General features: G+C 34.7%; 1 long non-coding RNA gene across 3 annotated transcripts in view; it reads right to left on the reverse strand.

The window, feature by feature from the left end:
- The window catches only part of LOC127867028 (uncharacterized), a 39516-nt gene that overhangs the window by 13940 nt on the left and 12421 nt on the right, over window positions 1-13155 (reverse strand). The window contains exon 1 of one of the 3 annotated variants that reach the window (XR_008043225.1): window positions 11-128. The exons of the other annotated variants lie outside the window; for them this stretch is intronic. This is a non-coding gene — a long non-coding RNA (uncharacterized LOC127867028). Of the gene's footprint in view, window positions 1-10; window positions 129-13155 lie in introns of those variants that run through there. 3 annotated transcript variants of the gene reach the window in all.

Genomic DNA, 13155 nt, shown 5'->3' on the forward strand with positions numbered 1-13155 from the left:
AATGAATGACCTTGAAATGACCAGTGGTCATCTGTTAATCCTGGCCAACCTTCATGTCAAGTTTGAAGACTCTAGGCCCAAGCATACCAAAGTTATACCATGAAATAAGAACTTTAACATTTTCGAGCACGCCGCCACCCCGCCCGCCCGCCCGCCCGACAACATCAATCTATAAGCCGAGATTTTTTCGAAAAAAATCCGGCTAAAAATCACTGCTCATGGCATATTCACATCATTCAGGGATTGGTTGCAACATTTTACCATTGAATGGTAGTGAGATATATTAGCAATGCAAGTCCAAGGGAGACCACTCAAAATTAAAATATTTTAACAAACATTTACTGCTGGAAGTGAGATACGAGTACAGCCATTCCAAGGGAGATCACTCAAAATAATAAATGTACAAAACATCTCTGTTTGTCCAGGAATTATGAGTTAAATTTAGATTTTCCATTCACTTCATGGAATTTATAGAGTTCTTAATATCCTTATAAAACTGAAATGCATACGGCATATTATATACTTTTAGACATGAACTAAAGACATGAACATGTCCTTTACATGCTTTAATGTTGGTGGTAAATTTATGGAACACTCATTCAAAATTATTTGACAGAGTAAATCAGGTGATAAACAACAGTCTTGATAATTATTTGATAATTGCTGAGAACAACTTGCAATTAATAAATTACAATGTTCAACACAAATTTACAGCACACAGTACCAAATATGGATTTCTTCTTAATTGGGTTAGAACTGAAAACCCTTGTCCAGTTTATTTAACTTATTTTATGTGGTTACATGGAAGATGTCAAAAAATAGTACTTGAAATGACAGGCAAAACACATTTGACAGCAGACATTGACTGAACAAAATAGCATATATCTAAAAACTTTCACTTCAGTTGAGCAAGCAATATGTGATTGGGCTGCATGCCGCTGAGGCTGTGACTGGTATTGATATCAATGTAATCTTACCTGACCCGACTTTGCGACCTTGCGGCTTGTAATTCTTGACAACTATTCCAGGCACTGTTACTTCCACTTTAACAGAAGGTTGGTCAGTATAGGGTCAAGTGTTTGGATTGAGTTACAGTCCCACTGCTCATTATACAACGGTTTCAACCGAAATCACTTTTATCTCAACAAGAGGGAGGTAAGTACATGTCCAGTGTCTAGCTAGAATTATATTTATGTAGCCTACTAGACAACTATTCCAACCACAGTCACTTCCACCTAGACAGTTTGGATGTCAGTACATGTCTAGTGTCTGACTCGAGGTATCTGCTGCTTACTAGATAACTATCCCAACCACTGTCACTTTCACCCAAACATGAGGGGGCCAGTATAGTGTCAAGTGTTTGGCTTGAGTAACAGTTCTGCTGGTCACTAACTGGTCCAACAACAGTCTTGTCCGCATAGACAGGATGGAGTTCCGTGAATGTACAGCGACTGGCTCAAGTTCTATTTCTCTTGCCTGAAATGCTTGAGCTCCTTGGTTGACAAAGTGCCCCCTGTACATCAACTGTGTATTTGAAACAGAAAAAAATAATTAGCTCATTAATTTTTTCCCAAAAAGGTAAACACAACTCTTTGAATACATACTATAAATGCGTTAAAACTTGTTCAGCCACAAAACAACGTATCAGATTTTCAAATCAAGTGTGAAAAACATCTTATTGAAATCAACTTACCAACATTGCTACCCGATTGCTACCCAATATAATTTTACTGTTTTATTAAAGTTTAATTATAATTTTGTATAAAACTGAACTAAAATAAAAATGATCTCAATAAAATGTGTTGCTATGTCTGCTTTACAAGGGAAATCATAGATACGTAGAAGTCTAAATCATAAGTGTAAAATTGTGTTTTTTTGAATGCAAGAAACGAAGCTCAATGAAAATATTTGTGTTTTGTGTGTTCCTTGGCTATTCAAGAGCTCTTTAAATATTACATTTATCAGCTACTGAGGTGTTTTCATAACTCTATTGATAGTGAAACAAAATACACCAATTAAATTGATGAGATGTCATCAAGGCATTCTCGTTCTTAATATAAACAAAATCATTCAGTACTTGCTTGGGTGACGTTCACTACGCGACCCGTGATTTTTGCCGCGATTCTCGCATCACCTCAATCGATGCAATGTGACAAATTGCGGTGATTCCGAGCGACAAGAAAATTTGGGTGATGTCTCGGTGACCGTCACGCGATTTATCTCGCTGTTACGCAATCAGCGCGAATCACCGCAAATCAACGCGAACCGCCGTGGTTCACCTTTTTAAGAGATTTACGTTAAGGGTTACACTACATTACATGTACATGTAACATATATGTATACACTTACATTATACATTGCAATAATAAAGCTTTTGTTGTTGTATGCAATGGGCGTATTAGCTAAAATACTCCCGTTCCGACATGAACGTGATGAAGTTATGTTGGAAGCTTTAACGGCTCCAAATTAATATAACAGCGCAGAAGAATGATCATGCAATAATTATTTAACATAACATGTAAACATTATTTAACTAATTGCATTAGCAGAATGTTTATTAAAACTTACAATCAATTATATTCCAGGCCAGAATACACTACCACTGTTCAAATTCCATTTTGTTCCAATATACATGTAGCGTAGCACTGTGTAAATTGAAAGTTGCATAGTGTTTCGTCACTGGTCGGTTATAAATACCTTGTTTCTCTACATGGCATTTGATTTCAACGAAACTAATAATTTGGTAATTTACGAGAAATATGATATAAGTTTTCCATTTAAACTTTGATCTTACCGTGTGTGTTAATTGACTTTATTAATTATGTTAATACTTATTTTTGCATTTCATTAAGAATTAAAACGTGTAGATCTAGCTCTTTTGTTAACAGTGTTTAGCAAAATATTCGCGCCTTAAGACACGGGAAATTGTTTAAGTAACACTTTCATTTAAAGGTTAAATGTAATCGGTAGATTACATCTCATTATTTGGACTAAAATATGTTATACTTATTTATTTTCTGTTTCAGGCTCCAATGCAGATAACTCGTGTTACCTGCGTTACTTTCCGAGCGTTGTACATACATTCACAATGCTTGATTAGCCGGAAATCGGAAATACATTACTGTTCTATTTTTAAGTACATGTTATTATGACATCGTGGTAAATAATTTTTTGTTATTACATCATTGCCTATATATTAAAGCCGTTAAACATTGTGTTTGTTTTGCTGAAAAAAAAACACGAGTATATCAATGTAGCACTTAGCGTTTGCAGAGTTCAATAAATTTATGATGATGTATAATGTACATGCATTTCTCTGGGTTTTCACGCCAAAAACAAAAAACCCTCAACATTTGATTATTTAGTGTGTACTGTCCAGCGGGTGATAGTGTTTGTTCAAGTGTCTAATTGGCACTCTTTGTACGTGTTCAAACTGTGAAAAGATGTGACAATCACAGAAACAACAGGATGGCGCTGTCAATTAAGTGCGATAATGGATCAAAGGGCATTGACAAAAAATAACAGATTGGATATATTTTTCGGCGTTTACTCAGATGGTCTCTCACAACAAAAAAACTATACAAGTCAAGGTATTATGTTTTACTTCTATCAGTAACAATACGGATACGGCGTGTTTGATTTGAATTGACTTTAAAAGAAATATCAAATTGTTGGCGATATAACTGTTTTTAAAAATACCAAAGAAACATTTAACCGAAATCAACAGAATTCAATGTTCTCTGCGCTACGCAGTTTGTATAAAAAATCAATACTTGCACACTCGTATACCTTGACCTTGTACATTGCCACATAATTTTCGCGCTCTTTTGTCGGGAAATATACATGATGACTATATTGAAAGCATTTGTAAACGTCGTGTTAACATTAAAACATCGGAAGTGTGTTTCGGATTATAAATTTTTATTCTCATTTGGGAATTTAACGGAACATTTATACTTATGGTATATTTGTTTTGAATTGTATATTAATTTGTTACAACGCTTTACGTGTGAAAAAAATGTTTTGATAATATTATGCATTAATAGCACAATTTCCAGAAGGAAAACGTTTTTTACATGAAGGCGTATGACGCAATAAAACGTTTTTTTGTAAGATCGTATTGTATCAATCTAAATTTAAATACACTCGTCCAATGAAAGCTGTGTCCCACATTATGCGCTGTAATCTTTACACTTCTGAAAAATGGCGTAGTCATATGGTTGTTTTAATGAAATTCTCAAACATATTTACCGACATAAATGTTCAAGATTATTTTTTTGACATTGGATTATCGGATAATTGTGAACATTAGAAGCATTATGTACATGTATAAAGTTATCGATACGATTCGGTTTCTATGCATGAATTGGCGATTCATCGTTGTCACTGCGATCACGGCGAATTGCGGCGAATCGCAGCGAATCACCACAACATTGAGGGGATTTAGCGCGAAGACTATCTTGCTCTCGCGCGACGTCGGAGTGACGAGTCACGTGAAATCGCGGTGATTTTCCACCCAAAAAGCAAAATGCCCGCCTTGACTTCGCAAATTAGGCAAAAATCACAGGTCGCATAGTGTAGTATTGTAGTGAAAATAAGGTCACTTCCAACAGCTTTGCTGTTGGGCTAGCTATTTAGCTACGTGGTTTAAGTGTCTGACTACCACTCAGGAGGTCGTGGGTTCATTCCCCAGCTTGAGCTCAGTATTTTCACATAAGTATATTATTATTTCACACATATAATTCACTACTTGCTTGGGTGACAAAGTATATCATTATGTCACACCAAAGGAGAGTTCTCTGTTGCAATAGGCATTAGGCCATCTGAACTTAAAAATTCTATTCACTGAACATATTTTTTATATAAATGTAACAGTGTTTTTTTTTGTCATTCACATTCGGGTCCGGTAAGCAGACCCATAATTCCCAATGGAAAAAAGTATATATTTTTCCCAAATGGAAGCTAAAAATTCCCAATGGAAGGTTTGCCAAAAAAACATTTAGATCTCAACATTTTGTTATCTCCCATCCAAGTTCAACCATAGTAAATATAATACTGGACACACTTTTATTCTCAATTTTGAAGCATATTTTGCAAAACAACAACACCAATTTCCCAATTTTAGTCAAAACGCCGCAAATTTCCCAAATTCAAAGGGGCCTGGCCCCATTCCCAAAATGGTGAAAAAAACTAAATGGGTTCAGAATATTATCGTTTAAAAACTAGTGATGTCTTGCTGATCAAATACAATAATCAAATCTCTTCTGGCAAAATCAATGCTGCTGATTAAATAGAGAAACATTGGAAATACTGAAATTGAGATAAACTCAGTCGGCAGTCAGTGGTTAGCATCTGTGTTCATTTATTAAACAGTTTAAACACGTCCCTTTGATAATAGTGTTTTACATATAACCCGTGTATAATGTGATATCAATCTCTTTTTTTTTTAGAAGTTTTGGAAAATAATTCTTAACTTTTCTAAATGACCTAAAAATAAATAATAATGATTATTTTTATGCAAAAAATCAAAATAAACATACTAGCAACTTGATTTAAACGAGTTCAACAGTGTCTATTCAGTATTATACAATTTTATTTTTCAAATACCTTCATATGCCCAAACTGTGCTTAGATTGCATGCCTTCGATGAATTTTTACATATTTCACAATTAAAACGGGTCTCCCCTTCAATCTGTTCAACGATTGGCCCCGGGAATTGTCCCTTCCACTCGTTCAATGTTTTTTTGTTTAAGTTTGGAGTGTCACGTTTTTTTAGCTTTTCCGACTGTTTCGGCAACTGAACATACAACATCGTATAAGATCTTTTCTATAATGTCTTTCTTAACATTCAACTTCGGCTTACTTTGCATACAATATGTTAAAAGCGTGTTTTTGTACGCTTTGCAGTTTTTTAGGACGCTATCTGGGCGCTGCCATTGTTTTTTGACAGATAGACTGTACACGCCGCTTTTATTGGAAAAAATGCGCTTTGTTTAACAAACCCGATAACCATTTTATATAGCACTGATAAGATCTTTAATACGCTAAAAGAACTCAATAAAAATCGACACGAACCAATGTAAAAATAATATTCGTAACTTGATTTTGTAATTCTTAATGGTACGACATATAAGATTTTAAAATAAATACGTAACAGACTTGAAAATAATTCGTAATTATGAAAATACTACCCTTATCTGGAGCTCTGTATTAAATCATAATGTATCCCTCCATGGTAGACAGAAGTGCTTATTTCTAACCAGTTTCTATTCTGCTATGTTTGAAATGCCATTTAGCATTTGCAACCAAGCCTTTTTGTGATTATTTCCTTTAAGTCTTTCCTATATTTGTCTTTTATGTGTTGCGGCAGTTGATTTAACAGAGAATATATTTATAGCAACACCGATGATGCTATTATCACAACTCAATATTTTTGTTATCAGTATCGTCAGAAATGACCTAGTTGGTTCATAGTTCAATTGTCAGTGGTTCGATCCCAGGTGGGGTTAATTTTTTTTTTTTTTTTTTTATTTCTTTAATAATTTCATTCTTGTTTTGTACTGGTGTTTTTTAGTCATGTCTTTTTAATTTATCAATTTCAAGCATTTAATCACAAACTTCAAAACAAGCCGAAATCTGTGAACAAGTCCATGTTAGTTGTTTATGATTAAGATCGAGTTTGATACTGTATGGTATTATGTTTGTGATTAAATATTTTTTTTTATTAATGTCTTTTGGCAAGCTGTTGTGAGTTAAGTTAAGATTGTAAACAATTTCTAATGTTTATGCATATTTCTTACAATCTATGTACCGGTACTTGGGTTTTGCCTAATTGATGTATTTTTATAAAATTTGACGTAGTTGGTAGGGATAGTTAAAAAAAAAATTTCGGTTTAAAGTGCGGTGACCACCTTTTTTTATTTATGTTTTATGATAACAAGATGTAGATGAACATATTTGAGCAGTTTTGCAGAATTCTATTTGACAGTATTTTTTTAAATTATATTTTGGTGATAAAAATAGTAAAAAATTGATGTTTTTTGGGGTGACATAAAAACAAGGACCTATACAAGCAAAGTGATGCGCAACCTAGCGATATCCCGATACAGCACCCAAAATTAACCAGTGCGCGAGATTTGATAATCTCGATTGGTTGGTCCCTGTGTAGCGATAATGCGGCTACACGATATCGATTGTGAGGAATTTCGCTTATTGAGCGGGTTACGTTTTTTCGGATTCAAATTATATTATGTTAAATAAACAAGTACGTATTTGTTCAATTGTTGCATTGTTGATCTCAAAATCAATCATTAATTAGTCTAATTATTACGCAGTATGTCGAACGGGGACCCAATTATCGGACCCTTTGATGAATATTAATTGCTGGTTGTTTCGCGAGGGTTAAATTGCCGTTGTTTATCGCACGTATGTGCATGTACAAAAGACTGGTCTTTTAATAGAATTAAAATGTTACCATGTTTTGTTTGAAATAGCAACATAATCAAGACATGTTAAGTGAAAACAACTCAAAATGTATAACTGTTCTTTTAACCTCCGACGCAGCAAAGTTTCGCATGCCATTTTAATATTCACCAACAGAGTCACTCAGAACCTGTGCAGCCAGACTGACCTTCATGTAGTTGAAGGAAAGCAGATTCATTCGATTGCAAGCGATTTCGCTAATTTATGGTGATAGTTGTTTCGCAATATTCGACTGTCGTTGTTTAATAAACAAATACATATTCATTCAATTTTGCCTTGTTTGTCTTTTAAATAAATAGTAATATTAATACGCAGTATGCTACACGGAAACCAAATTGCCGGATGCCTTGACGAATAACAATACCATTTGTTTCACAGGGTTTCAATTGCCATTGTATATCGCACATATGTGCATGTAGCAAAGACCGGTCTTTTAATTATTTAAAAATGTTACTCTGCTGTGTAAAAAATATCAACATTATCAACGCCTGTCAATTGCTTACAATTTAAAATGTATAATTGTTCTTTATCATCCAAGACAATGAAGGTTCACATTCCATTATATTATTCTGTTGGACTCCTTTTGAACATGATATCCATAGAAGTACTGAAAGTCCTTTCGTGATTTCATGTTCAAGTATTGAACAAAAATCAGCAGAATTTGAAGGCAAGGCAATTCATAAAAGTCGTTTATGTTTTATTTCTCAGTATAAATCAGTAAATCACTAAAACATGCACATTAATTAATGCATGATAGGTAATCTGGGTATTATTTAATTTTAAAGGGATCTTTTCACGCTTTGGTAAATTGACAAAATTGAAAAAAGTTGTTTCAGATTCTCAAATGTTCGTTTTAGTTATGATATTTGTGAGGAAACAGTAATACTGAACATCTACCATGGTCTAATATAGCCATTATATGCATCTTTTGACGATTTTAAAACCTAAAAATTATAAAGCGTTGCAACGCGAAACGATTGAATAATTTGGAGAGTTCTGTTTTTGTCGTTAAATTTTGTGAAACTACGAATATTGCTTATATAAGGTATAAAATATGTCCAGTACGTGTATTCGGCGGAATAGCTCAGTAGGCTAAGGCGTTTTTACTTCAGGACTCTGGCAGGACACCAGGGGTCACTGGTTCGAAACCTGGATCGGGCAATGTTCTTTTCCTTTTTTAAATTTTATTCTTGATTTTTTACTAGAGCTGTTACGATCCAATGCTTACATTTATCGATATAAAGCATTTAATGAATAAGTTAAAAAATTCCAAAATCTGTGAAAGGGCCCCTTTAAGAGTATGTGTAACAATACATTCATGTTACTAAGTGTAATGAGCATTCAGTTAGAGAAAATATTTTAAAAACTCAATAGCACGTAAAAAAAGCACATGTTTGTTAAAGATTTTGCACAAGTAACCATTTGCAATGTGAAAAAGAACAACATAAATTTGATAATAATACTAACAATTTTCTATTTATTATTTCAACAACAAAAGATTGAGATTCCTCCTGACATGGTGATGCAAAAGATTTATTCGAAGCCTACAGCAATGCAAAAAGCTTACTAAAATTAAATACCAAATTGTCTCTTTTATAAACAAGTTTGAAAATTTTATATTTATAATGAGTTTTGGGAACACATTTTTGACGATGCGAACAGCATCGTCCAAGGTTTGATAATCACCCTAAAAATTTCACAATGGCGGCCTATGTAAAAGACCGAGACAGTCCGATTGAGATAACTCGATTTTTCAGTTACTTCCCTTTTGCATACGACACTGCGTAGGAGCATTGATAACATTCTCCTAGCAGAGTTTTCGTTCGTGTTTCAACATTCAACAATGGCCGCCTTAATGAGAGTCTCGATTCAAAACTTTCTTATTGCATACATTGGCTTGTTTCGCTATTAAGAAGCTGTCATTTAGGATATATGAATTATTTATTCACTAAATCTCCGCTTATGACAACAATAGTTGGAATTCAAAGGATATATACTCGATGTGAATGAAGGACTTTCTGGATCGTAACAGCTTGACACGGCAAAACTGGCATACTGATTACTGGTATTTTTAGTTATCAATATAAGTCACATTGTGCTTTTTTAAATTGTATTCGAGCATTTTGCGATTTATTGAATGACTATGATACCCGATATCAACATTTCATCCGGGATTTGCAGATCACCAAGCTGTCCTGAGATTCAACATTGATTTCAAACTCTTTACTGGTTAGTACTCTTTCTTTGTGTTAGTACTTTTTATCATTTTAAAGTTAAATGAACTGTGTCACAGTTAAAGAAACATTAAGCGATTGTGGCCAGTTTGGATCTAGATCAAATTATTTATTTCGAACATTAATCAATTGTTTTTCTTGTCCCTCGGGATCAATGACTCCAGCACTTTCCTGTTGAGAATTGAATTCTGCTAAAGGCGATGCTAGGGGGCGTGAGAGATGTTGCACCTTCCAGTATCGCTCCATTGTTCATTGTCAGCTCGGGTACTACGTACATGTACCCCGGGTACTCTTTAAGTATACTTACATGTATCCCGGGTACGGTAAATATACTAAAATGTACCCGGGAAATCTTACCCTAAATCAGTTGTTGTCGACTATTTTTTTGTAAAAATTATATATACACATCAGGGCTTAACACTTACTTTTTTCAACTAGCCCGTTCGGGCTAGTAAATGCAGAACCTACAAGCCCTGACCAATCTTTCATGTGCCCTGACCCAAGTATTATAAAAACCTTTATATTTATCATTCAACTTGTATTTTCTTGTGCTTGGAGATGCGCAATTATGATTAAATCATTCTTATTAGCTTGCCTTACTATATAATGCTATTGAATTCAATATTCATCTATTTAAGACAACTATTTGTAATCTTCAAGCCATTTCTGGAGAAATTTTCTTGTTTTTTATTTCCTCATACTTTCTCTTACTTTCCTCCTTCCCTTTTCTTTTCGTATCCGAGGAACCCCCATGCCCACCCGTAAAGCCAAACTTAAACAACGACATGAATGTTAAAACTTTTTTTACATACATTGCCGGGTTACCGTCTTAAAAGAAATGGTAAGTGAATCTTAGCAAAATAAATAACGTGTTACGGTAGTTGTAACAATTGTACAGGGTTAACTCTCTACTTAAAGCCGGGATCGACCATTAATATTAGTTTTGCTAATTGAATTGCGTAAAAAATATTGTCAAAACACTTCTAATCTAAATAAAGTCTCTATCTTCCTCTAAATGGATTTATTAATCGTCTAAAGGATGGAATAACTTTTCCATAATGACATCAAATTAAAATTATTTAAAATTGATAAATAACTATTTATTTTATAGTTACTTTGTGTTAATGTCGAGTTTTATACCTTCATCATTCCGGATGATCCTGGGCGATCCCGGCTTTTAGTTTCAAACGTATTTTCATTGAGAAAACACGTCACTTCGAGGAAACCAATCAAAAACCGTGTCTAGCAGCATTCCGTTTAAAAATAGGTACTGACGTGTTTTACCAGGAAAACCGCCGGGGATTTTCTGAATTGTCGGCCTCTTTTTGATTGCAATCAGGGGGTTCTGAATCTATTTCGAGATACGATCCGTTCGTTGTCTCCGAACTCACTCTGGGATTTAATTGTCATCTGATCGTACTGTATCAAGATTTGTGCATCTTTGAAAAGCTTATTTAAAACGCAGTTTATTGATATAGAACATATAATCCCGCCCAAAATACACACGACCGGTCAGGTATGTTCCTGGGACATTGGCTAGCCCGGACCAAGGTACAGGCAGTGAATGTCGTTCGGATGTGCCTTAGTGTTAAGCCCTGCACATTTACGTCAATTTTCTGTAGAATGGCCTCTATATTATCGGAACACATACTCAAAAAGCATGTTGATGCAGTGTTTTTTGAAGAGAAGTGTGTTTAAGATAATCGGTTGCGCGTTTTACGACATCGGATTTTGGGCGCGAATACAACTCGGGTACAGTCTAATATGGACCAAGTACAATTCCGTTTATTTACCGTACCTGGGGTACATGTAAGTATACTTAGAGTACCCAGGGTACATGTAAGTATACTTAAGAGTACCCGGGGTACATGTAAGTAGTACCAGAGCCGACAATGACCAATCCTGCTCCATTATCCCTCATGAACCGACTCAAAAAACCGAGTCGGCAATATTTGACTTAATTTTTGGTTTGGTTGCTCTCGAGGGATCGAAAATTTCAGAATCTTCTTAAAAGCCCTACGGGTTTGATCCCCAGAAGCGACATTGAAAACTAGCATACTTTGTTATCTAAAAGGCTGCTAAACCTGATATACAATGATAATGTGAATTTTCTTTCACATGATGTTAATCAGTCATATTATATAAAAACTTACAGCAGTAGTAAACAACTGGACAATAATTAATGAACGCATCTTTCATTTGTCTTTGACACTTTGATTTTGACATGGCCTAGATTTAAATATGTGACTGGACTTTACCAGCACTCTTGTAACAGAGCTTAAGTTTAAATGTACCATTGAAGATCACCTAAATCCAGATTTGCTATTATAGACGTGTGGAAAGTTTTAAGGGTGTGACAAGTAAGCAAAAAATGGTCATTACTTAGAGGCCACAACTGATCTATGACTGTATTTAAACAAGAAAAATCAGTGCCTGATTTAGATTTCCTTAGATAGTTCAATAAAAACTAATTCATAAGCCTGGTAACAGTTTAAACCGTAATGCTACCAATGTGTCACACCAGGGCCTTGAATTTGAAATCTAGGACATGCATGGTCATTTCTTCATGAAATCAGGACACAAAATTGTATTTTAAGTCCTTAATTGACCTGGCTATAGTTCTCAGATTATTATAAGCTCAATCAGTATATTTATATCATTATTTATGCTAAATGTGTATTGTAAACATATACACGATCAAGCAGTTACATGGTAGCAATAAATAATATCAAAGCTACCCATACTATAAAGGTCATTGACAAAGCCTATGGTCAAAATGTGAACACATTGAGTGTAATCGTCCTCTCGTGCCAGCAAAAACAACACGTTGACAGGTTGTCATTTTTGAGAGTTCTACTTTCACTTTCATTTTGTGATATCAAACTATTAATAATTATGTGGCTGAGAAAAATATCGCCATTGCTTTTTATGCCCCCGGTAGGGTGGCCTATATCAGTTGAACTGTCAGTCAGTCAGTCAGTGTGTCAGTCTGTCCGTCCGTCCGAAAACTTTAATGGCCATAACTTTTTTAATATTGAACATAGCAACTTGATATTTGGCATACATGTGCATCTCATGGAGCTTCACATTTTCAGTTGTGATAGGTGAAGGTGAAGGTCATCCTTCAAGGTCAAATGTCAAATATAAAGCGTCTGTCTGTCTGTCCGAAAACTTTAACATTGGCCATAACTTTTTCAATATTGGTGTGCATGCGTATCTCATAGAGCTGCACATATTGATTGGTGAAAGGTCAAGGTCATCCTTCAAGGTCAAGGTCAAAGGTCAAATTTTGCAATATTGAAGATAGCAACTCCATATTCGGCATGCATGTGTATGTCATGGAGCTGCATATTTTGAATGGTGAAAGGTCAAGGTCATCCTTCAAGGTCAAAGGTAAAATATATGGCTTCAAAGCTGCAGGGGGCATTGTGTTTCACAA

This window comes from Dreissena polymorpha, chromosome 2, assembly GCF_020536995.1.
Source record: "Dreissena polymorpha isolate Duluth1 chromosome 2, UMN_Dpol_1.0, whole genome shotgun sequence".
Classification (NCBI taxonomy): Eukaryota; Metazoa; Mollusca; class Bivalvia; order Myida; family Dreissenidae; genus Dreissena; species Dreissena polymorpha.